A 27,483-nucleotide genomic window follows, 5' to 3' on the forward strand; every position below is an offset into this window, starting at 1 on the left:
AAAAGATTTACAAGGATGTTGCCAGGGTTGGAGGATCTGAGCTACAGGGAGAGGCTGAACAGGCTGGGGATGTTTTTCCTGGAGCGTCGGAGGCTGAGGAGTGACCTTTTTAGAGGTTTACAAAAGTATGAGGGGCATGGATAGGATAAATAGACAAAGTCTTTTCCCTGGTGTCGGGGAGTCCAGAACTAGAGGGCATAGGTTTCGGGTGAGAGAGGAAAGATATAAAAGGGACCTCAGGGGCAACGTTTTAATGCAGAGGGTGGTACGTGTATGGAATGAGCTGCCAGAGGATGTGGTGGAGGCTGGTACAATTGCAACAGTTAAGAGGCGTTTGGATGGGTATATGAATAGGAAGGGTTTGGAGGGATTTAGGCCAGGTGCTGGTAGGTGGGACTAGATTGGGTTGGGATGTCTGGTCGGCGTGGACGGTTGGATCGATGGGTCTGTTTCCATGCTGTACATCTCTATGACTGTATGACTCTAATAACTTCTTGGAGACTCCATCACAATGAAGGATTACACTATCATTAATAATGGAAGAAACTTGAAGATTTGAGGAAATAAGATCCTCCTGGATACTTAGGCCAGGGAGCTCCTACTTAGCATTCTGGTCTGGAGATTTGATGGACAGTTTAAGGATGCTCATAGTCCATCACTGGCCTGCTTATTCTACATTATCCTCCACATGTTTAAACTTACTCAATGATGAGGGCCTAAGTTCTGCAATTTTGTTTCCATTTGCTTCTAATTCTTTTTTCAAAAGATCATAGTCATTCTATCGTTGATCTTTATCATTAATATCGGCTTGACGTACAACGATTTTTCATGCAGAATTAAATGAAGATCTCTGATCTCTCTCTCTCTCTCCAGTGTCTCTAGTGGCAATTGAAGTGATTGACTGCCTTGGCCATTTCAGTGACTAGAGATGGGGTACTATCCACCCTGCCTAAAGCATCAATGTTCATTAAAACCCTTAGACCATCTTCATGCTTTAATGAAGATCTCTCTCCAACTGTATAATCTGAGACTTCTCAAACATCTTGAGTACTCTGTAGCTGTAGGAAGTTCTGAAATCTTCCTTGTGTTTGTTTATTGTTCAACTATTTAAAAAAATGCTCCCACTAATTTTAGTTATTCCTTCACAGACTTCTGAGTTCTATGTATGGTATATTGAGCGGGTTTATGTGGTGGAGGAAGATGATGGAATATTAACTACACAGCCATTCAACTTAGCCGTACGCACATTTATTTAAACTCTTCATCAGTTGTTGCCCCTTTTAGCGTAAGGGTAACTAGAATATGTAGGTTGTTCCTTGCCTGTAATACTAGCAGGTCATTTACTTTCAGTTGGGTTAGATTCTCTTTCCCTACAGTGCCCCTCGTCTTCATCAGAGAAAAGCCATCCAAATCGAATGGTGAATACTCCTCCGGCTGTTGTTTGTCATTGATGAGTTTCTCCTTGTTAATGAAAATTGTCAGTGAGACAAAGACTACAGGAAGATCCTACAGCTCTGCAGACACAAAACGATCAGCATCTAACATCAGCAGCAGGCTCCATTCTCTGTCACTCTGTCTTGAAAGAGCAAACTAAGGACTGTAATGCCTTCTTGCGAATGATCATCTACATTTGTCATACATTTTCTCCCCTCTGTCTTCTCCTTTCTAAGATAGATGAGCGATCTGCATTATTTTATGGTGGTGTTAGAAATGGAATTTTGGGATAGGAGACTGGTTTTCAGTACACAGAGTCAACCTCAGTGTCTTCTGCAAATGCTAAATGAAAAAGGTTCGAAGTTGCAAAGTAACTCTGCTTAATACAGAAGAGCTGTGTTCAGGGAAGATATGCAAAATACCAGTGATCTCATTTTCTCTCAACAGAATTAAGTGTAGCCAGCATCTCTTCATCTGATTTTAATACCTCTTATGCCCTGAAGATGAATTTGAAAACAATTAGGAATTCATGGCCTCAACTCTGGTGCTGAATCTGAAAGAGTGGATATGCTTTCCCCTGCATTCAATTTAAAATTAGTTTTACTTTCAAGTTCCATTATATCTGCTTACCAGAATTAATCTCAGAGGTAAACATAATGAGGGGAGTTAAATTGCTTTTATTACTACTACTCAACAAGCATTTTTGTCTTGGATATTGTCTATACCCAAGGTGCTGAAGCTAAAATCCCATATGCCAAGTAGCGCTCTGTTAGTTGAAGGGCTCAAATGAAGAAATGAGCATTTTCAGTGAACCTCGTTGTGATCAGGAACTCCCATGATCTTGGCCCAGTGCAGCAAGAGATCTCCTTGACTTGGTGCCAGATAGGGAAAGGCAAAGTCCACACAGTAGAGATCACAAAACCTTTGTCAACAGCTTTCTTCCTGGTCATCAGTGTGCATCATTGCTTCACTGTGTGCAAAGTCCAGCCTCAGTAATATCCAAATGTTTAGGCACTGTGTGGATGAAGTAAAAATGTATCTGCACAGCTGAATTGAATTTGCTGCCCAGTTAAATTTTTGTTGAATGAATTGACAGGGTCAGAGTGAAATGTTCCCTTCTATTTCTCAGCTTGGCACTCTGTAGCGGTGCACAGCTATTGGAATAAGATTGAGCACTTTTTAATTCAGCAGCAAACTGACAATAATGCCCACATGCCCATCTGCCATGTTTTCCTTCACATTGAGGAAGTCAATAAATGTGGCTAAGCTGCTCCTATATCCCGTGAGGAAAGTTTAAAGTTACATCATAATGCCTCCAGTTTCACTAGTTTGCCTTCCTCTGGAAATTAGTTGTTAATTTTGTCTAAGAGATTGAAGACATTTTAAAAAAATACTTAGTTGGAATTTAATGTGAGACAAATATAAGTGAATATATCATATTTAATAAAATATAAGTCCTTTGTGGTTATATTTTTAAATTATTTACATCTTTTGTGAATCAAAACACATTATGGGACCCATGACCTGTTTGTGCTGAAATGAAATAATCTTGCATGTTGATACTGAATGATTTATTGGACATGCCTTGTGGCTGAAGACTGAAATACCAGGAGCCATGTAGAATGGTGCTGCTTAGGGTCTTAGATTATGGTCATAGAGGTTTACAGAATGAAAAGAAGCCCTTTGGCCCATCTTGCCATGCTGCCCATTTACTTGTGTTTGATCCATATCCTCTATTCCTATCTCGGCCAGCATCTGTCTCAATGTTTCTTTAATGATGAAATTGCACTCACTTCCACCATTACCTCAGGCAGCCTGTTCCAGACGCTCACCATTCCCTGAGTGAAAAAAGTGCCTCTCTGGACCATTTTGTATCTCTCCCCTCTCACTTAAGCTTGTGCCCTCTAGCTTTAGACTCCCCTACCACGGGGAAAAACTGTCAGATATTGACCTTAACTATGCCTTTCATGATTTGATAGATCTGTGTAAGGTCACCCTTCAGTTCAGGGAAGAAAGTCCCAGCCTATCTAACCTCTCCTTATAACTCAAACTTTCCAGTCCAAGTCACATTCCAATAAATCTTTTTGCACTCTTTCTGTTTAATAATATCCTTTGTATAGTGGGGCAACTGGGCCTGCACACAATGCTACAAATGTGACTTCATCGATATCTTGTATTATGCACCAAGATGTCCCAACTCTTACACTCAATGCTGTAACTGCAGAAAGCAAGCACCCAACCTTCACCATCCTGACTACCTATGACTCTAATTTCAAGGTGCTGTGAACCTGTACCCCTAGATCTCTTTGTTCTCTAATGCTCCTCAGGGCCTTAACATTGATGGTGTAAGTCCTGCCCTGGTTTGCCTTACCAAAATGCAACAGCTTGCTTTTATCTCAATCCAGTTCCATCTGCCAATCCTGAGCCCATGGGCTCAGTTGATCAAGGTCTCACTGCATTCCCAGATAACCTTCATCCCTGTCCACTATACTACTAACATTGGTATCATCTGCAAGCTTACCAACTATAGCCCCTAAATGCTCATCCAAATCATTTATATAAATGATAAATAAAATTGTTGTTGAAGAATTGCCCAACCTTGAACGCTTGTGCCCAACCTTATAGGCTGCAGACCTTTAAATTGACTTATTTATTTTTAAATGATATCTCATTTTTAAATGACATCACCCACCCAAGGAAACCTAAACACATAAATAGAAAGCAGGCCATGCCACCAGTGCTTCATCCGGACACTCACTGAAGATGTTACCTAGCGTGGTGACGAAACGTCTGAAAATGAACCTTCCAGCTCAGCGAGTAAACATACATCCTGAATCTCAACCTGAGCTACAAATCTTTTCAAAACTCATTAAGGCTTCTGTATTGTGGGTCTGTTCATTTTATGTGCATTTCATTCACTGACCCTCGGTTGCTTTCAGAACTGTCTAAATCTTTGCAGACCCTATGTTTGTCTTTCTTCTTCCTTGTCACCCAATTAATTATGGGTCAACCCTGCAAAAGAACTCTGAACCCAACCGTAACTATGATGTTTTCAGTGAGCTTGGTCTATCAAATACTCCCTGCACTCAGTAAGAATCTTATTGCTGGTACATAAATTAGGTTCTTAACGTAATTGCATCTTAGAAATGTAGGGGTCGGTTTAATGTGGGAAAATGTGAATTAATGCAGTCTGGCAGGAAGAACAGAGAAAGAGCCTTTTATTTCAAGAACCTGTGGAACTTCAGAAGTGCAGAGGGAACTGAGAATCCTGGTACATGATTCACTAAAAGCTAGTATGCAGATATAACAAGTGATTAGCAAGGCCAATCAAATATCATTATTTGCAGGGATAATGGCATGTTAAAGCAAGAATGTTTTGCTTTAGTTGTATGGACTTTGTTGGGCCGCATCTGGAGTACTGTGGATCGTTCTGGTCTCATCTTTTATAAATGTGTCAGAGGCAATTCAAAGAAGGTTCATTTAATGGGATTGTGGGTTATCTCATGAAAAAAATGTTTGACTGATTGGATCTGTATCTATTGGTGATTAGAAGAGTGAGATATAATCATATTGAGACATATAAAATCAGGAGAAGATCTGATATCATGGATACAAAAAGGATATTTCTCTTTTTGGGAAAGACTAGAACCATGGGACACGGTTTAAAAGTAAGAGGTTGCCCATTTGAGATTGAGTTGAGGCGACATCCAATCTCTCAGAGAGTCAAAGGCTTTGGAACTCTCTTCAAAAGAGGTTAGTGGAGGCGGAGTCATGGAATATTTTTAAGGCAGTGGTAGTTAATATCTTGACCTACAAGGGAGTCAAAGGGTATTGAGGGTAGGTGGACACATGGAATTGAGGCCACAATCAGATCAACCATAATATTATTAAATGGTGGGGCATGTTGAATGGCTTACTACTGCTCCAAACTTGTATGCTGATATGTTCATAGAATGCCACAGCTTGTGTTGTAACACGGAGCTCATTTGGTCTAATTTCACATTTCTCTCCTTGTTCTTTCAGTACTCCAATCAACGTACCGTGTTAGAAAGAAACTGATGTAATCCACTATTCTTATCAGCTGCACTTACAGGGGCAGAGTATTTCACACAGGAATTCTCAAAGAATGAGGAAGAAGAAAACAAACCTTTCTTGTTATATGGACTTGATCAGGGTAGACATCCAATATTGTAAGGGCACTGCCAACATTGTCATTATAAAGGCATCAAGACAGAATTCCCATTTTAAAGGCTGAATAAATGATGGTGTGATGTGAATATGTAAAGGGAACAATGTGGAAAGTAACATGAATAACAACTATATATAAATGAAATAACATTAAATAGATTTAATAATGGGGCTGGATATCTTTTGAAAATGTTAAAGAGCATTGAAGAGTCACTTAATTCAGTGTTTGCAATTAAACAAAGCATCCATTGCCTGAATAAATACAGATGAATAATATCACTGGGCAGTGAAAGGGGGTGGTCTGTATTTGCATACCTACTAAAATTAGCAAAGAGTTAGGAACTTCAATGCATAACCACAGGTGGACTACAAAGAAAAACTCATTACAGCACATACAACCACCACCTACTCTTGGAAAATCAAGTAGGGCAATGAAACTTCACAGGCAGATTGTTTGCTGTGCACAGACGATATCAACAATTTGGAAATTTCTTTCACAGGTCTAATGTTGTCCAATTTCAACAGCAACGTAATGACGTTGTCTAATTAAGGGGCTCAATACCCTCCTGAGCTTGTCAAGTCCTGTACAAAGCTTTCTGGAACTGATTAACTGTAATGGGTAAAGTGCTTGGAGTCTGTGTTGGGTTCTGTTGACCTTTACATAGCAATACACCCACCGCCAGCCAAACCAGTAAAACGATCAAGGCATTTTATGTGCCAATTACTTAGCGAGTTGAAATAACTCCATAGAGACTGGTACCTCATCACCAAGTCACCCTTTATTCACACATGCACAGTACTTGACACTGGTATTTATATCTGTCAGTCAGGGCTCCCTGATTAGACTGAGTTAACAGCCCCAATCAAGGAAATCATATTTCATGAGGTCCACCTGGCTGACCTTGTTAAATCACTGCAGGAGCAAATTATGTTTTTTGTTCCAGCAGCAGGAAGTGCAAAAGTGTCGAGCAGGAGGCTGTCGGGAAGGTGAGTGAAAAATTTGAAAACTCACCTCTAGTGTCAGGGTCCACCATTGTTGTCCTAGCAGAGGACGTGTGGGAGCATCGAGGAGGAAGCTGTCGGAGAGGTCGCAAGGTTACATATTTGGGCAGTTGCTTTACCTGAAACACCACTTGGGTAGTGTCTCCCTGCCACCTCCCCTCCTCCTCCTCTAACCAACAAAAAATGTTCTGTGAGTTGGCTGGTAAGGTGAAAAGTGTTTTCTTTCATGTTTCATTTTTTTTTCAGTGGTCTATTTGGGAATTTAGAATAATGGGAATGGAGGTTAGAGCAGTTGAATGTTCCTCCTACAGTATGTGGGAGGTGAGGGTCACCTCTAGTGTCTCTGCTGACTTCATTTGTGAGAAGTACACCCAACTCCATCTCCTCGAGAACCGTGTTAGGGAACTGGAGCTGGAGCTGGATGAACTTCGGATCATTTGGTAGGCAGAGGGGATTTATTGAGAGATGTTACAGAGAGGTTATTACTCCACAGCCATGTGAAGATGGTGGATGGGTTATTGTCAGGGAACTGAAAGGGAACTGGCAGGCAGTGCATGGATCTCCTGTGGCCATTCCCCTCAATAACAACTTTACTGTTTTGGATACTGCTGGGGGGGCGGGGCGGGGGAACAACATGCCAGGGGTTATCAATGGGGCACAGGTCTCTGGTGCAGAGTCTGTCCCTGCTGCTCAGAGGGGAAGAGGAAGAGAAGCAGAGCTTTAGTTACTGGGGACTCCATAGTTAGGTGGACAGATAGGAGGTTTTGTGGGAACAAGAGTGACTCACACTTGGTGTGTTGCACCCAGGTGCCAGGGTTTGTGATGTCTCTAACCATGTTTTTGGGATCCTTGAGGGGGAGGGGTAGCATTCCCAAGTCATGGTCCACATAAGGCACCAACGACATAGGTAGGAATAAAGGTAGGAATCTATGGCAGAAATTCAGGGAGCTAGAGTGGAAGCTTAGAGCTAGAACAAACAGGGTTGTTAGCTCTGTTTTGTTGTCCATTTCACGTGCTAGTGAACCGAGGCTACTGCTGGGGGGGGCGGGGCGGGGGAACAACATGCCAGGGGTTATCAATGGGGCACAGGTCTCTGGTGCAGAGTCTGTCCCTGCTGCTCAGAGGGGAAGAGGAAGAGAAGCAAAGCTTTAGTTACTGGGGACTCCATAGTTAGGTGGACAGATAGGAGGTTTTGTGGGAACAAGAGTGACTCACACTTGGTTTGTTGCACCCAGGTACCAGGGTTTGTGATGTCTCTGACCATGTTTTTGGGATCCTTGAGGGGGAGGGGTAGCATTCCCAAGTTATGGTCCACATAGGCACCAACGACATAGTAGGAATAAAGGTAGGAATCTATGGCAGAAATTCAGGGAGCTAGAATGGAAGCTTAGAGCTAGAACAAACAGGGTTGTTAGCTCTGGTTTGTTGTCCATTTCACGTGCTAGTGAACCGAGGCACAGCGAGAGAATGGAGCTGAACACGTGGCTGCAGGGAAGGTGCAAGAGGGAGAGATTTGAATTCATGGCTAATTGGGTCTCGTTCTAGGGAAGGTGGATCCTCTACAAACAGGATGGTCTTCACCTGAACCAGAGGGGTACCAATATCCTGTGGGCGGGATATTACTAATGCTCTTTGGTGGCGGGGGGGGGGGGGGGTTGCGTTTAATCTAATGCAGCAACGGATATGAACCTGAATTATAATTTCAGTTCACAGGAGGTTGAGGGTAGTGAGGTCAGGGATAGGTTTACAAGGTCGCGAGAGGGCACCAGAAGTCAGGATGTTGGTTTGAAATGTGTAGACTTCAATGCCAGGAGCATCCGGAATAAGGTGGGTGAACTTGCAGCATGGGTTGGCACTTGGGATTTCAATGTTGTGGCCATTTCAGAGATATAGCTAGAGGAGAGACAGGAATGGTTGTTGCAGATTCCAGGATTTAGATGTTTCAGTAAGGACAGAGAAGATGGTAATGCGGGGAGTGGGGTTTGGGGTGGTGGTGATTGTAGCACTATTAATCAAGGGTAGCATTACAGCAGCTGAGATAACGTTTGAGGACTCATTCATTCAAGTAGTTTAGGCTGAGTTTAGAATCAGGAAAGTAGAGGTCACCCTGTGGGGAGATTTCCATCGGCCTCCAGAGATGTAGAGGAAAGGATAGCAAAGATGATTCTCAATAGGAGCGAGCGTAACAGGGTAGTTGTTATAGGGGACTTTAATTTCCCCAATATTGACTGGGAATACTATTGTTCAAGTAGTTTAGATAGGTCAATTTTTGTTCAATGTGTGCAGGAGGGTTTTCTGATACAGTACGTAGACAGGCCAACAAGGGGAGATGCCATATTGGATTGGTACTGGGGAATGAACCTGGCCAAGTGTTACCTTTGGAGGTAGGTGAGCAATTATGTTTTCAATAATAATGGGCAGGTACAGATATCTACTGCTGGGAAGGAGGTACAACTGGTGTTCAAGTAGTTTAGATGGGTCAATTTTTGTTCAATGTGTGCAGGAGGGTTTTCTGACACAGTATGTAGACAGGCCAACAAGGGGAGATGCCATATTGGATTGGTACTGGGGAATGAACCCGGCCAAGTGTTACCTTTGGAGGTAGGTGAGCAATTATGTTTACAATAATAATGGGCAGGGACAGATATCTACTGCTGGGAAGGAGGTACAACTGGGGAAAGGCAATTATGATGCAATTTGGCAAGTTTTAGGATGCATAGGATGGGGAAGGAAACTGCAGGGGGATGGACTCACTTGAAATGTGGAGCATATTCAAGGAACAGCTACTGCGGGATCCTTAATAAGTATATATCTATCAAGCAGGGAAATAGTTGTCGAGAGAGGGAGCCATGGTTTGCTAAAGAAGTTGAAGCTTTTGTCAAGAGGAAGAAGATGGCTTATGTAAGATTATATGTGTCGGCTTAATTAGGGGGCTTGAGAGTTATAAGTTAACCAGAAAAGATCTAAAGAGAGGACTAAGAAGAGCCAGGAGGGGATGTGAGAAATTGTTGGCGGGTAGGATCAAGGAAAACCTTAAGACCTTCTCTCGGTATATCAGGAATAAAAGGATTTTTTTTTAGATTAGATTCCCTACAGTGTGGCAACAGGTGCTTCAGCCCAACAAGACCACACTGACCCTTCGAAAAGCAACCCACCCAGACCGATTCCCTTACATTTACCCCTGACTAATGCACATAACACTACGGGCAATTTAGCATGGCCAATTCACCTAACCTGCACATCTTTGGACTGGGAGGAAACTGGAGCACTCGGAGGAAATCCACGCAGACACGGGGAGAATGTGCAAACTCCACACAGACAGTTGCCTGAGGTGGGAATTGAATCCGGGTCCCTGGTGTAGTGAGGCAGCAGTGCTAACCACTTTGCCACCCCTTAGAGTAAGATTAAGCCAAACAACGATAGCAGTGGAAAGTTGTTTTTGGAATCTGAGGACATGGGGAAGTCCTTAATGAATACTTTTTGTCAGTATTCACAATGGAAAAGGGCAATGTTAGTGAGAATATGGAGATATAGGCTACAAGATTAGATGTGTTTGAGGTTGACAAAGAGGAGGTTTTAGCAATTTTGGAAGATCTGAAAATAGATAAGACCCCTGGGTCAGATGGGATGTATCCTCAGATAATCTGGAAAGCCAGGGAGGAGATTGCAGAACCTTTGGCTTCGATCTTTACATCATCACTGTCAACAGGAGTAGTGCCAGAAGATGGGAGGATAGCAAATGTTGTTCCCTTGTTTAAGAAGGGGAGTCGTGACAACTCTGGTAATTATCAGCCAGTCAGCCTTACTTCGGTTGTGGGTAAGATGTTGGGAAAGGTTACAAGAGATAGGACTTATAATCATCTGGAAAGGAATAATTTGATTAGGGATAGTCAACATGGTTTTGTGAAGGGTAGGCTGTGCCTCCCTAACTATATTGAGCTCATTGAGAAGGTGATAAACAGGTGGATGAAGGTAAAGTGGTTGATGTGGTGTATATAGATTTCAGTAAGGTGTTTGATAAGGTTCACGCAGTACGCTATTGCACAAAATAGGGAGTTTTAGCATTGAAGGTGATTTAGCGGTTTGGATCAGAAATTGGCTAGCTGAAAGAAAACAGAGGGTGGTGGTTGATGTGAAATATTCATCCTGGAGCTCAGTTGCCAGTGGTGTGCCACAGAGATCTGTTTTGGGGTGACTGTTGTTTGTCATTTTTAGAAATGATTTGGATGTGGATGTAGAAAGATGAATTAGTAAATTTACGGATGACACTAAGGTAGGCAAGTTGTGGATAGTGCCAAAGGATGTTGTGGGTTACAGAGGGACATAGATAAGATGCAGAGCTGGGCTGAGAAGTGGCAAATGGAGCTTAATGCGGAAAAGTGTGAGGTAGTTCACTTTGGAAGAAGTAACAGGAATACAGAATACTGGGCTAATGGTAAAATTCTTGGCAGTGTAGATGAACAGAGAGATCTCGGTGTCCTGGTGATAAATCCCTGAAAGTTGCCACCCGGGTTGTGAGGGTTGTTAATAAGGCATATGGTGTTTATTGGCAGGGGGATTGAGTTTCAGAGCCATGAGGTCATGCTTCAGCTGGACAAGACACTGATAAGGCCGAACCTGCAGTATTGCGTACAGTTCTGGTCACTGCATTATAGGAAGGATGTGGGAGCTTCGGAAAGGCTTCAGAGGAGATTTACTAAGATGTGGCCTGGTATGGAAGGAAGGTCTTATGAGGAAAGGCTGAGGGAACTGAGGCTGTTTTCATTGGAGAGAAGAAGGTTGTGAGGTGACTTAATCGAGACATATAAGATAATCAGAGGGTGGACAGTGAGAGCCTTTTTCCTCAGATGATGAAGGCTAACACAAGGGGACATCATTTTAAATTGAGGGTTGTTAGATTTAGGACAGATGTTAGGGGTAGTTTCTTCACTCAGAGAGTAGTAGGGGCATGGGACGGCCTACCTGTAACTCGCTGATGTTAAGTGCATTAAAATGGGCACTGGACATAGATATGGATAATAATGGAATGGTGTAAGTTAGATGGGCATCAGATTATTTTCACAGGTAGGTGTAACATCGAGGGCCGATGGGTCTGTACTGCGTTGTAACGTCCTATGTTCTATGTTTCTAATTTTATGTTATTTTACGAAAAGGTTGCTCTGGATTTTGGCCTCATCCACAAAACTAGATATATCCCCAGAACAAATTAATTACCATGCCACATTTCTGCGGATTTGTGTCCATTTGCAGGCTTTTGAGGAGACACTTAAAGATGTTTTAGGCAGAAGCGTGCAAGTTTAAAAAGGGAATCATTTTTAGTTATTTGAAATTCGGTTAAAATTGGAAGATGTACTAGGAACTTCAAACTTGCTGATTTGGGAAAAGATAGTTTCAGCTGCATTATTAAAAGTGTGTTACTTTAAATAATTGTGGTCTAAATCAGGTTGTAATCATAATGGGCCAATTTAATTTACTCAACAGAATCCACATTTCATTTTACTTTGACCTTTTATTGTTTAGTTTATCAGTGGAGGTGAAAGGTTAAGTTTGATAGTTGAAGAAAGAAGGACAAGAAATGATATTTACACTTGAATTTTAAAGACTTTTAATGTCTCAGATGTGGCACACTTGCCACTTGACAAAGGGTCATGAGGTCAAGGCTCCCTCAGAACCTGAGCATAAAATGTTGGCTAACATCAAACTGTGGCACTGCCCTGTTCAGGTGCCATCTTTCAGATGAGACATCTAACTGAGATTCTAAGTTTTTTCTTGAGTCACCAGAAAAGGTTCTACAGCACGGCTTGAAGAAAAGTAGAGCAGGCTAGCAGTTATCGCTTGATCACATCAACATAAAGGTTGTTCTTTGAGGAACATTACCGTGCACCAATTTTCAGTTGCATTGTTCCATGTTAAAACAGTGCTTATGCTTCAAACACTTTCATAGGCTAACAGCTTTGGAAAATTTCAAAAGGTGCTTTAAATACAAGAACAGTGGTGACAGTTAGCTCAGTTGGCTGGACAGCTGGTTTGCAATACAGAGTGATCCCAACAGCGTGGATTCAATTCCCGGCACTGGCTGAGGTTACCATGAAGGAACCTCCTTCTCAACCTCTCCCCTTGCCTGAGACATGCTGACCTTCAAGTTAAACTGCCACCAGTCATCTCTCTCCAATGAGAAAGCAGCCCTATGCTCTGGTGGGACTATGACAACTTTTCTTTTACACTTCTTCCTTCCGATTATAAGAGGAAGAGGAACAATAAATCTTCATAGTTGTGAGGTGCTGAAAAGAATGAGTTAGAAGAGGAACTAAGAAAGTGAGCCTTGATTTCAACACAATGAAGGTGCACAAAAGAGGAAAACTGTCTTGTGATGTTTGTTTTGAAAAATGTGGTATGCATCAATAAGTAAGAAATCCTCTCATGTATATGCTCCACTCATTCTACTATTTTGATATGGATAAGGAAGATAGTTCCTGGAGGGAATCTACAATTGCAGGTCAGCTAGTGTGTGTCCAATATCCATGGAAATTCAGTGGTTATTCTCTTTAATTAATCTTATCTAAGCACTTGAATTGATATCTGCTTAGTCATAAATCAATGAAGAGTGAAACAATAAATGGAAATAAGCAGAAATGGATTTCTTACAAATAACTTCATCAATATCTGGGAAGTCTTGAGATTGAGCTTAAATTTGCGCATAGATCACTGATCCCATTTGAAGGAACAAAAGAAACATTGCAATTAGTTTTAGTCATAGAACCACACAGTGTGGAAACAGTCACGTCAGTCCAATTCATCCATGTCAACCAGAGATCCCCTTCTGACCCAGTCCCATTTGCCAGCGTATGGTCCATATCCCTTTAGCCCTTCATTTTCATGTTGTAATTATGCCCACCTCCACTACTTCCTCTGGCAACTCATACCAATTACGTACCACCCTCTGCATGGAAAAGTCACCCCTCAGGTCCTTTTTAAATCTTTCCCCTCTCACCTTAAACCCTTTAGTTTTGACCTCCACTACCCTAAAAAAAAGATCTTGGTTATATACCCTATCCATGCCCCTTATGATTATATAATCCTCTATACGGTCACCCTCTCAACCTCCAACACTCAATGGGGAAAAGCCCCAACCTATTCTGCCTCTCCCTATAACCTAAACCCTTCAGCTCTGACAACATCCTTGTAGATCTTTGCTGCACCCTCTCAAGGTCAACAATATCCTTCCTACAGAAGGAAGGTCAGAATTGTATGCAGTATTCTGAAAGTGGCCTCACCAATGTCCTGTATAGTTACAACATGACATCCCAACTCCTATACTCAATGTTCTGACCAATGAAGGCAAGTGTGCCAAATGCCTTTGTCACTTACCCAGTCTACTTGCAACTCCATTTTTAAGGAACTATGGACCTGTACCCCTAGGTCTCTTCCTGCAGCAATACTCCCCAGGGCCCTACTAGTGGCTCTGATTGTTGGAAAAAGAAATGTTAGCCTTTTTTCCTGCTCCTGATTGCTATTTAATTATCTGTGTTGAGAAATGCAAATATATCGATTTTGGAGATAGAGAGGTTTTGATCTGGCTGTGATCACATCCCCACTCTAACTTCCCCCTCTCACCCCATTCTCCTTGTTCAGCCATATTGTCTCTCTGAATTCATTAATCTTTGCACAAGGAATGACCATGTCAGTGAAATGCTAAAGAACAGCTGATGTGTGTGGAACATTAGTGCGACAAAAATAAGAGTTTTTAAGTGTGGAGAGTAAAGGAATACAAGAGGGAACTAAACATTGAAGCATAAATGGTTTCCTCTTAACATCTACCTGTCACTTAATGAAAATTGAAAACTGATGTCTGAATTTGCTTAATGGGGTTCTACACAGGAAATAGATTTAGTAAACTTTCAAAGTCCACTTTGATGTTCAGTGGGATATGGTAACTATACAGATGATGAACAATGTTAAACTTTAATGGTTACCCTTTTATATCCATCCCTTCCAGTCTCCAGGATAGTTAAAGAATCAGGATGACCAAAATCATCAAGACAAGTATTGCATATTGCTGCTCTACTCCTTGCATTGATTTTTGGTTTTATTGACAACTTCTATCATTTCTATCTGTTATTTGATTGTGTTTGATAAATACAATCATCTCCTGTCACCAATAAAGCTTTTCTATTTGTGATAACAATACCAGTGATGTGATGTAGAAATTAAAAGATGTTATTCACATTTTTTATCAAAAATCACCGTAGATTTGAAATTACAGTCAAATCAGTCAAAGAACTCTCAGCGATGGGAGAAACCTATTATAACTAATTTTCAATGACATCAAAACAGATCACACCTCACAATTGTTTGTAAATAATTGGATTGTCTCGACATATGTAAGAAGAGTAAAATTTAACAAGTAAACAGATGGCTTCTAGAATAAAGACATTTTTGTCAAAAATAGTCAATAAATCATTTTTTGCAGAAAGCTTTAAGGTATTTAGATGGGTAAAGTTCTACATCAAAGTGTGTTATTTATAATGAAGGTGGCATTACTGGGAAGGAGATGTACTCTACAACATTTACTGAAAGTCAGTATCAAAGATAGCTTTGAAGAAAAAGACTAATGATTAAGTTATAACTGATAGCCACAAGATTTACATTTTACCATTCATCCAAGGCATTAAGTTACTTGATCTTTTGTACTCATTAAAGGATTGGATTTTGCAACATATTTAAGTAGTGTTGTGTGATCAAAATGTGTCAACATATTTGTAACATGTCCCGGTGACAAACTTTCATTAATTGGCTATTCCCAACATACTCCAGAGAAGAAGAGAGCAGTAACAGAAGGTTCCCTGCTGAGTGAATGTAACTGCTTTCCCATTGAGAGCTATTTTTCTCTTTATACGAGGACAATTTTACAAGCACAAGCAGGAAACTTTGGCTAACAGCCATACACTTCAGAAATTTGGGTGTTTTTGATTTTCTTGGGCCATAGATTGCTTGGGCCAAAAACTGTGGGCATCTTGTGAAATCATCTTGTAGATCCACAGTCGGGACAGAAGGCAACATAAGCTCACAGTACTTTGCCTTTGCCTCTAAACTGTCCAAATTTTCAAAGGTCTGAATCATATAAAAGACCTTGGTGCCCACAGTTTGTGCCTTTGGTTGGCTGAATCCTAAACTCTGGAATTCTCTCCCTAATTTTTTCCGTCTCCCTCACCCTTTCCTCTTCTGGATCTCACTTACCAGTAAGATTCTCATCTAGCCATTGAAATGTCAAAGGAAAATCAGTCTTTTCTTTCTTACATTCGTGAATCTGTTTTTTTTTGTTCATTCTTGCCACATTTCTTGCGATTACCCAAATCACTCAAGGGCTGGAAAAAGTCTGGCCAAGGTGTCTTCCATTTAAGATGAAATGGACTTTTTATTTAAATTTATGTTTGATTGTGGACTGAATGGGAAAAAAGAATATGGGAGGAATTGCTGCATTTCAAAAGAAAACTGATACCGACTCTCATTGTCAGTCATGTTTACACTGCTGCTTTATTCAAGCGGGGGGGGGATGCTGTTTATTGATGGGTCATCATTAGAAACTGTATGTAACATGAGATTTGACTGACTCTCACGTTACATACTCGTTGTTGATTGTTTTATGGAATTGTTCTCAGTTGTAGATGGCAAAGATCATCAGCCTGATGACAACTCTCTGACTGGGTCCTGGGTAGCTGAACAGTTTGTGGATGTAAAGAACATAGTGAGAAGCTTTTGGACCTCTGGAAGGAGCGGTGATGTGTAGTAAAAATATTTGAAATCTGAATAAACCCTGTCATTTTACTCCCATTAGTTGCTGTAAGCTGTGGCCTTTCAGAAACTATGAGACCAAACATCTGTGCCTCCTGCAAAGAAGTGAAAAGACCCTGGAGAATGAGGATTGAAGAGCAGAAAGTCCTGGCAAGCAAAAGAATCATTTTAGTGAACCCTGCAGGCTGGTGTGATTGAACTGTTTTCCACCATGTTTCTTTTGCCCTCCATCCATGAAACAAATATTGTTTTTGTTTCGACTGTATGTGTGCATAGGGGCTCAAAAAGGGCGTTAACTTTTAACAAGTAGAGCCATATATTGTATCTCATAGCTGTTTACTTGAGATTAAAATTTATTCATTAATAATAAATGGCATTTCTTGTTAAGTGCAGGAACTGATCCATGTTTCTTGTTAACCCATGTCTGTCTGACAGTAAATTGGGGATTTTGCCTACTTTGTGGTAACTCCACGTATAGAGGGGCTTGACATCAGTGTGCTGCTGCAGTAAGATGTAATTTGTCTTTGGAATTCTTTCCTTCAGAGAAAAATGGAAGCTGAATCATTAAAATGTTTGAGACTGAGTCAGGCAGGTTTGTGATCAACTGATCACAGATGATGGGGAATAGTCAAGAAAGTGAAGTTAAGACTCCAATCAGATCAGTCATCATCCTATTGAATGGTAGGTTAGACTTAATAAGCTGAATGGCCTACTCCTACTCAAATTCCTTATGATCCTATATTAAACATGAATGTAATCCCAGCTGAAGTGTTGTGTTCAATTCTGGGCACCACACTATATGATGAACTTTGGAGAAATTTCCTAGGACAATCCCAGGGAGTAAATTTACATGGATAAAATGAAGACGTTATTGTTTTGCTCAGAGTAGAAATGGCTCGTTGGACATTTTACACACATATTTAAATCATCAAGAATTTAAATTAAGCACTTGAAGGAAAATAATTTCCAGTGGCTGAAGCATTCATGACAGCAGATGGCACAGGTTTGAAGTAATTGGTAAAAGAAACAGAAACTGTGTGAGGTTTTTAATTCAGTGAGTGGTTAGGATTTGGAATGTAGTACCTGACAGGTGGTGGAATCAGGTCCAATACTGGACTTCAACAGGGAATTGGATCAAAACTTGATGATGTAAAATATTAGAAGAAAGTGAGGACTGCAGATGCTGGAGATCAGAGCTGAAAAATGTGTTGCTGGAAAAGCGCAGCAGGTCAGGCAGCATCAAAGGAGAAGGAGAATCGACGTTTCGGGCATAAGCCCTTCTTCAGGAATGAGGAGGGTATGCCAGTGCAGACTCAACAAGCAAATTTTATTTATTCACCTATGGAACATGGCCAGTATTTATTGCCTGTCTCTAGTTGCCCTTGAGTAGGTACTGGTGAGCTGCTTTCTTGAACTGTTGTAGCCCACATGCTGTGGGTTGACCCACAATGCTCTGATGAAAGGAATTCCAGGATTTTAAGCCAGTGACAGTGAAGGAACGGTGATAGGGCTTTGGAGGGAAGTGAGGGGGGAGGTGTGGGCAGAAGTTTTGCATTTCTTGCGGTTGCAGGGGAAGGTGCCGGGAGTGGAGATTGGGTTGGTGGGGGGTGTGGACCTGACGAGGTAGTCGAGGAGGGAATGGTCTTTCCGGAACGCTGATAGGGGAGAGGAGGGAAATATATCCTTGGTGGTGGGGTCTCTTTAGAGGTGGCGGAAATGACTAAGTCCCTCCTCCCTACCTTTTATCTTAGCCTGCTTGGCACACCCTCCTCATTCCTGAAGAAGGGCTTATGCCCGAAAGGTCGATTCTCCTGCTCCTTTGATGCTGCCTGACCTGCTGCGCTTTTCCAGCAACACATTTTTCAGCTCTGATGTAAAATATTGCAGTGATATGCAGAAAGAGCTAGGTAATGGAAAACTGAATTGTTCTTCAATAATGTTAGGTGTATTAGTCTGGGTAAATGTCGGAGAATGGGTCTGAGTAGGTTACTCTTCGGAGGGTCGGTGTGGACTTGTTGAGCCAAATAGCCTTTTTCCACACAGTAGGCAATCTAATCTAATCTGTTTAGGGAATCTAATATGGCCAGTGCAGACTCAACAAGCAAATTTTATTTATTCACCTATGGAACATGGCCAGTATTTATTGCCTGTCTCTAGTTGCCCTTGAGTAGGTACTGGTGAGCTGCTTTCTTGAACTGTTGTAGCCCACATGCTGTGGGTTGACCCACAATGCTCTGATGAAAGGAATTCCAGGATTTTAAGCCAGTGACAGTGAAGGAACGGTGATATATTTCCAAGTCAGGATGGTGAGTGATATGGGGGGAGGGGGTGAACTTGCAGGTGTTAGTGTTCTCCTGCATCCGCTGTCCTTGCCCTTCTATATGGAAGGAGCTGTCTAAGGAGCTTTGGAGAATTTCTGCAGTGAATCTTGTAGGTAGTACACACTGCTGCTACTGAGTGTCAATGGTGGACTGAGAGGGCTGCTTTGTCCTGGTTGCTGAAAAGCTTCTTGAGTGTTGCTGGAGCTGCACCCATCCAGACAATTGGGATTATTCCATCACACTTCTGACTTGTGCTATGTAGATGGTGGACAGGCTTTGGGTAGTCAGGTGGTGAGTTACTCACCGCAGTATTCTGAGCCTCTGATCTGTTCTTGTAGCCATTGTGTTTATGTGGTGAGTCCAGTTGAATTTCTGGCAAATGGTAATGTCCAGGAAGGTGACAGTGAGGGATTCAATGATGGTAACACCATTGAATATCAAGGGACAGAGATTAGATTGTCTCTTTTTGGAGATGTTCATTGCCTGGCATTTGTGTGGTGTGAGTGTCACTTGTAAGCCCAAGCCTGGATATTGTCCAGATCTTGTTGCATTTGAAGTAGCTTCCCTCTCTGATCTACTATTCCATGATTTCTTGACAACAAACTGCTAAAATTATCAGCTCCTCGGGCTTTTCATAATTCTGGCCATGTTTCTTAACTATTCTGTTCAGAATTAGTGGGCGGCACGGTGGCACAGTGGTTAGCACTGCTGCCTCGCAGCGCCAGAGATCCGGGTTCAATTCCCGCCTCAGGCGACTGACTGTGTGGAGTTTGCACATTCTCCCCGTGTCTGCGTGGGTTTCCTCCGGGTGCTCCGGTTTACTCCCACAGGCCAAAGATGTGCAGGTCAGGTGAATTGGCCATGCTAAATTGCCCATAGTGTTATCTTGTTGCATTTGAAGTAGCTTCCCTCTCTGATCTACTATTCCATGATTTCTTGACAACAAACTGCTGAAATTATCAGCTCCTCGGGCTTTTCATAATTCTGGCCATGTTTCTTAACTATTCTGTTCAGAATTGAACACGCCTGTCCTTGGCATTATCAGCCTGAGATTGGATGCTGAGAATAAGGTCTGTTTTATCTTTGTGCAAATTAATGAGTTTTGAATGTGTCGTGTATCTTTGATGCAGTTCTCAGTAAAATTGATGGACGATTTATTTAAGTTGTGCCACTTTTACTGGATGGTTATTATCAGTGGGATAGCTCAACTTAGATACTTGAAAATGATATGCCTGGTTGGCTTTGCATTGTTCAGTATTATCTTACCTTGAAATTCCTCAGCATTTTTATTGGTTTCTTACTGGAGCTACACCAGCATGCCAGTTGAACTCCCACAGATCCTGTTCGCTGTATCACATCAGTTTCCAGTTTCCCATTGAAGCATTTAATTCAGCTCCTAAAGGGATAAGAGACATCTTCTAGAAATAATTATTTTAACTGCTCGCTTCTGAACATTGTGCCTCTGACTATGGAAGGAACTTATATTTTGTGATCCATGTGAAGGCATTGTACCCGAGGCAAATGTTGTGACAGCCTCATGTCGGTCTAAAAGCAGATTAAGAAGTGGAACAACATTCACATTACTATTACCGATCTGATTTTGGAGCGAGATTACGAAATGAAAATAGTCCTACAGAGCTTTACCCTGCAGCATCTGTCTATTGGTTAAACATAGCAGACATCTGTTTTCCTAATACTGGAATTAAGAATGAGAAAGTATTTGAGTCTGTGATATGAATTATAGCTTCTCAAAAAGCTCTTTTTTGTAACCAAGGTGGAAGCATCTCCAGACACCCATGTTGTCCAAATTCTTATGCACAGCCTATTTTCTCATTTCTGAAATGAACGATTAGTGAGGAGAAAATTCTGGAAACCAATCATTCTGTTCGTGGGACCACTGAGAGCTACGAAAGAACTTGAGAATTAGTGACAAGAGTAGGCCACTCAGCCCCTTGAACCTGCTCGATTATTTGATTAAAGCTTTGCTGACCTGATTATGTTGTTACAATCACATACCAAACATTTCCTCAGCATGGCCTTTGAATTGAGAATTTATTTGCGTTTGTATGGAGCCTCCCTTTGAATTTTTGCATAATAAATTTGTTTCAAACAAGATAAAAAATTATCTTATTCTACAAATATTGTTGGAAGTCAATTAGTAAAAGTGGTGATTAGTGAAAACATGTACAAAGGTTTGTGTAAAGAATAAGAGTTGGATATGAAGATGAAAATAAAATTGGTCTCTGATATCTTGGCAGGCCTAGTTTGTTTAAAAATTCACTTTGTGAAGGGAAGGGGTTGAAACTAGAAGTCCAATTCAACAGATGTGATGACTTATGTAGTTAAATGGATTGGGGGGAGGGGGGCGGAAGTGTTCTTCCCGCAGGTGGATTCAGGAAAATGGGTAAAGTCTCCCTTGGTTCACTTTTATAGCATTGTAGATTGTGACTCTTGTTAGTGTAGATTTGATGTGGAGGTGCCAGTGTTGGACTGGGGTGGACAAAGTTAAAAATCACAGAACACCAGGTTATACTCCAACAGATCTATTTGGAAGCACTAACTTTCGGTGTGCTGATCTTTTATCAGGTATTTGTGGAGTAAAAGATCATAGGGCACAAAATTTATAGCAAAAGTTTACAGAGTAATGTAACTGAAAGTGTATATTGAGAAAACCTGGATTGTTTGGGAAGTCTCTGATCTTTTAGAATGTTGGCCCAGATAATGCATTGAAGGTGTGAGGTGCACTGTGTGAGGCTGCCCAGTGTTCAGACTGTTAGTGTAAGTCTTTTAGTACATTAGCAGTCCACTACTAGAGATGATCTCTCGTTAGGAGAAAGTGAGGTCTGCAGATGCTGGAGATCAGAGCTGGAAATATGTTGCTGGAAAGGCGCAGCAGGTCAGGCAGCATCCAGGGAACAGGAGAATCGATGTTTCGGGCATAAGCCCTTCAGCTATGATCTCTCGTTAGTCTGGTTCAGCAATCCTATAGCTGTTTTGTTTTTGTCCTGGATGTCGTCCTCTGTCTCTCTGTTGCAAGCAGATTTTATTTCAATATTTTGTAACATCCTCCTTCCTGTCTCCTTCTCCACATGAGAGAAGCTTTGAGTCTTCACATCTTTGGAGGATTCAATAGAAAATCCTGGAATCTTTGGACTATTTGATGACCATTTGTGAATGATTTTTAAGATAACACAGCCTGATTGTTTGAACAGATCCCAAGGGGTCAAACTGTATGCTTTGAATTTATAGGAGAAATCATGTGGATTTTGGAGGCAATGTTTAAAAGGTCCTTTGTGCCTACCTATAAAAGAAGATAACAGTTGATTACAAAATCTATAATAATAACTACACGCTCATGAAATGGCCTTAATTCTACTCCAGTCTGCTTCCTGGATCACCTGACATAACTAAGTCAAAAGCCCTGACTTCACCTGATGAAGGAGCAGTGCTCCAAAACCTATTGATTTTAAATAAACCTGTTGAGCTATAACCTGGTGTAGTATGACTTTTGACTTTGTTCACCTCAGTCCAAACTGGCATCTCCACATCAAGGCTGCCATAACTAAATAGTACTTAATTCCATCTTGAACACGTTCAATGATTCAAACTCCATTGCTCTTCAGTGAAGATAATTTCACAGGCTGATGATCCTCTTAAAGAAATCATTCTCACCTCATTCTTAAAAGGGGAGATCCCAGATTTTTAAACTGTATCCCATGGATATTAACTCCCTCACAAGGGTAATGCCCATTTGGAGTTCACCCTGTTAAGTCCTTTCAGGGTCTTAATTGTTTCCATTTGATCATTTTTCATCCTTCTGAACTCCAATAGGTGTTGGCCCAACCTATTAAAGTTTTCCTTATAAAATACACCAGAGTTTAATTAGGGGTCTTAAATCATATCTTTCCTACTCCGATGCAAGCAATTCAACTTTACTACAAAATTGCTCAGCAGTTTATTAGACAATATTTAGGAATAGCAATGGAATTTTTAGATATTGTTCTGTCATTTTACATCAGCATATTTCCAAGCTTGCAGTTTTTATCTGAATAATTGGGAATCTTTAGTCCAGGTTTGGTAACCTGAGTTTAGAACTAGTTCCAGATCTCAAGCTGACATGGTAAAGGGAAGGCAATTCTTTTTCTCCCAATTGACCTGATCTTTCTCGAACATTGCTGTTTACTGTCCTCAGCTGAACAGAGTACAGAGATCTAACTTTAGCACTGCCAAAGATCATAAATGGGTTGGAGGTGCCAGTGTTGGATTGGGGTGGGCAAAGTTACAAATCATACAACACCAGGTTATAGTTCAACAGATTTACTTGGAAGCACGGATTAATCCCAACTGATCTCTGTTTAATGAGGACATTCTGGTTTTTAATGGGGATTGGGACAGGAGGTGAAAATTGCCTGAAAAACAGACACTTCAGAAAGTATGAAATTGAACAGAAGGTGACATTATTTACACATTAATGAAATTTTGAAGAGCAAATAAAGTTCATCCTGCCCAAATCTAATAGATGTTGAGGGATTCTGAGCATTCTGATACACATGGACATATTTTAAAGGATCAAGCAAAAAGATTCAATTTTAAGACAAAGTCTGTGCCATTTTACTTTCTCTTTTTTTCTATTAATTACATTCTCAGAAGCCATTATGACCATTTAACTGAGCCGTTTTGAATTGTTTAATGTTAGCACTAGTACAGCCAACGGGTTCACCTTTGATCTCCTCCCCAATCGAACTCCTCAGTCTGGAGTTTTTAAAGATCGCTGAAGAAGAATAATGGAGAATGTAAAGCAGGCCAGATTACTAGAAGGGCTCTGGTCTTACCATTTTCATATAGGGACAGGAGCTTGTATTGCGCATGAGGAGACCTTTCTTTGCACAGCAGTTGGTGCTAAATGCGTTAAGGCCTCAATGTCAGATACATTGGATTACTTTTAGAAGCAACCTAAATGTGACGTCATCAATATTCTGTGGATGAAGGCATTCAGTGGTAGCAAAATAACCTGTCATATCTGATGCTGGATTAGTGGTACTGGAAGAGCACAGCAGTTCAGGCAGCATCCAAGGAGCTTCGAAATCGACGTTTCGGGCAAAAGCCCTTCATCAGGAATAAAATATTTGTCATATCTGATGAACTACTTTAGTCTCCATTTTATGAAATGTCAGCTTAGTTGTTTTTGTTGATCCTGAAAGATCAAAATAACAGTGTTAGTATTTTGTGCTAATTCCTGACAGACAGCCCAATAGCAGAAGTGTTTCCTGAGTTCTCTGTTGAGGTCCTTCTGGCTCTGATAACAAAAACACTTATAATAATCACATGGTGCTTATATTGCATTAAGACACATCACAGGAATATTATGAAATAATGCATGAAGAGAATATTCAGACTAATATGTCCACCATGTTTATGCAGATATCTTCTGTAGGTTTCAAGCCATCAGGTCAGCAGATTATCAACCTTCAGTCCTATTCATTTTCCAAGGATTTTTTTTCTCCAGTGATTGCATTTATTCTAGGATCTGTTTGCTGATGCCAATGATCTGGATGATCATATGACTGTGCACACAGTCAAATATGTCTAAATACTCATGTATACATGTTTGTGCAATATTAAGCCAATTTCTACATGTGAAAATAAAAATCCAATAACTTTACCATATTATTTTTCATACATGATATATCCTTTAATTTTTAGGTATTTGTTAGATATTTCTCACTCTTTGTTTAAATATATTTATGAGCGATGTCAACATTAGTCCACATGCTCCTGGGTGTCAGCGTGCACAGTCCTATTTTAAATACCTCCCTCCCTTATTTCTTTGATTTTCGATAATTATTGGGATACCTTTAAAATGTTCCTTTAAAACTATTTCTTTGTTTCCCATTATTCTTTCTCCAATCTCACCCTCAAAGGGCCAATATTAACTTGAGCCAGTCTCTTTCTTTTTGTACACTTTAGAAACTCTTCCTGTCCATTTTTATGTTACTGGTTGTGCTGGATGAGATTACAGTAAAAGGAAAATGTTGTCATGGAGGGATTTGGAAACAAGAATAAGAATTTTTGTTGTACTCGCCTTCATGATCTCTCCCCTAGCTAGAAAGATTATGGATTTTTGTTTGGATTTATCCAATAAATCAAGTCTTTCAAAACAGATATCTCATGTTTCAGGTCGTGGAATATACAGCTTAGCCAATGAAAATTGAGGCATGGCTTGAATTGTGTAATGGACAGACCAAATCCCATGAAATATATTAAGAAGACAGTTTAGACCTTAATTTTTCTCTTATTTTACAGGTAAATGTAAGGTGCAAGTTCCAATTCCATTGGTCAAATCAACAGATTTGAAAAAACACACACCTTATTTATACACTTCAGTCAAAATGCAAAACAAAGAAGAAATTGGAATAATTAATTCTATTGAAAAATGTAACAGAATTATAGATTATTTGGTTGTTTGACCAAACAAACAGCTGTTGCATATCTCAACAGTAAGCTCGTGTAGTTACTATAACGCCCTATGGCTGAAATACATTGACTAGAATACTAAGTGCATGGATTAGAGGTACTGGAAAAGCACAGCAATTCAGGCAGCATCCGAGGAGCAGTAAAATCGACGTTTTGGGCAAAAGCCTTTCATCAGGAATACAGGACCTGTATTCCTGATAAAGGGCTTTTACCCGAAACGTCGATTTTACTGCTCCTCGGATGCTGCCTGAATTGCTGTGCTTTTCCAGCACCTCTAATCCAGAATCTGGTTTCCACATCTGCAGTCATTGTTTTTACCTACTAAGTGAATGGGTCACAGAACTTGGATTGGACACAGAACATTGGTAACTGCAATGACTCCAAATGGCCATATGCCTATTTAGTTATGAAAATCCAGGTTGGCTAGAGTCTACCAGAACCAAGAGTGAAAACAGGCTCACGTGTACAATTCCTTTTTGCTTCTGTTTGGAAGAGTAATATTTTTGGATATAGTTGGAAAACTACCTTCTTTTGCAGATTCACAGCTGGGAAGTAAAGCACAGCCATTCCATTGTAAAAAATTGAAGTGTTTTATTTTAAGCATTCAACATTTTCGGAAGTTTAGCTCTGCCTTTATTGGAGCAGGGCAGAGTTTACTATTCACATCTATTTGGAGGGCCCACGTGCTATTAAAATTGCGAGTGACAACCTTCAGTGCAACCCAGCTACAACTTTCTCAACCTCCAATGCCTCAGTACTATTTTGTTCTTTCACCACTATATACTTTTGAAAAGGAACTAGCTCTTATTCTCAATCAACATTTGGTCATATGCATTACTCTCCAGCTGGTCTCAGTTCTTGTGTTAATTTCCCAACCAGCACCAGTTCTGTTCCTTTGATGTGCGTCTGAATGCGTTCTTCATGATTGACCTTTACAAAACCTTAAGAAGATAAATTCTTTCCGGAAATACCAGTTTTGGAATGGTATCAACATTTAGCAACATTAAACACTGTGAATCGATTAACACTTCCTTATAAAATTCCACCTTCAACCTCCCTTTGCTTTCTCAACTATACTCACAAAATTAATAGTGTCCTTTTATTGCTTTCTTTCTCCTGTCAAAAGTGTGCCAAGTCTCATGCTCTGAGGAACAGCAGCTGTCTGCTTCTGCCTATGATTCGCATGCTCCATTAAAATTAGGGCTCAAGAAATTGTCTGATTCTTTGCTAAGTAGACTGAGATAGCAGAGTTCTGAAGAGGGGTCATGGACCTGAAAAGTTAACTCTGATTTCCACAGATGATGCCAGAGCTGCTAAGCTTTTCCACTAAATTCTGTTTTTGCTTCTGATTTGCAACATAGCAGTTCTTTTGGTTTTTATGTGGTATAGCTGAGTATTCATTATGAGATGTACAGTACAATATGATTCATGTAAATAATGCCTGAACAATATTGGCTATGGCAAAAAATGTGGCAGAGTTGCATGAAAAGTTTTGGGACAACTCACTGCATCTTATAACTAAGTTCCAGGCATCGGCATGAGATTCTCACGGGGCAATATTGAGTTGCCCATTAAGGGGGTTTATGGTTTTTTATTAACTGCAGATTGCACCTTATTAATACATGACATTCTATCTCCCCTGCCCACTGTGAGCAAACTAGATGTGGTGAATTCTCAATGAGAATTAACAGAGCTGTGCAGAAACTTGGAATTCAGAGCAGGTGCCTGACAATTTCAGCATACTGCTTGTTCCGAAGGGTCTCTGTATTGGATACCAGGCACCAGCATCCCAGGGCATGCTTCATGGGGACTGGATAACTATACCATCCAACATGTACCAGTCTTGAAAGATCCTGAAGGTGCATCTCTGTTCTACTTAGGATGGTTCTGAACTTCAATGTTGCACTGGCAGCTATCATTGTAACACTGCAGCAAAGACACCTTGCACTCAGGGACTGGAACAGGCTGCACCTCCCAGCTTTTCACTTACTCACTCACTCTCTTTGAGCCTGTCTGCATGTTCACAGCATCCTTTCCTTACCTTTTCACACCCTGAGCCAGAGATACCAGGCCCACAGTGCCTCTACTTTGCTGTGATATTTAGTGCAAACACAAAGCCAGGAAGCTTGCTGCGTGTGTTAGCAGGCCTCATTCAGGTCAAGAGAAATAGCCTTCAGTCAGGGGTCCCAAGACAGTGAGTCAAGGGCCGTCTCTGATACCAGTCAACAGGCTTGGACGTGGTCAGTCAGCCACTCAAGGATGTCAAGTTCAG

This window comes from Chiloscyllium plagiosum, chromosome 33 (assembly GCF_004010195.1).
Source record: "Chiloscyllium plagiosum isolate BGI_BamShark_2017 chromosome 33, ASM401019v2, whole genome shotgun sequence".
In the NCBI taxonomy this organism is placed as follows: Eukaryota; Metazoa; Chordata; class Chondrichthyes; order Orectolobiformes; family Hemiscylliidae; genus Chiloscyllium; species Chiloscyllium plagiosum.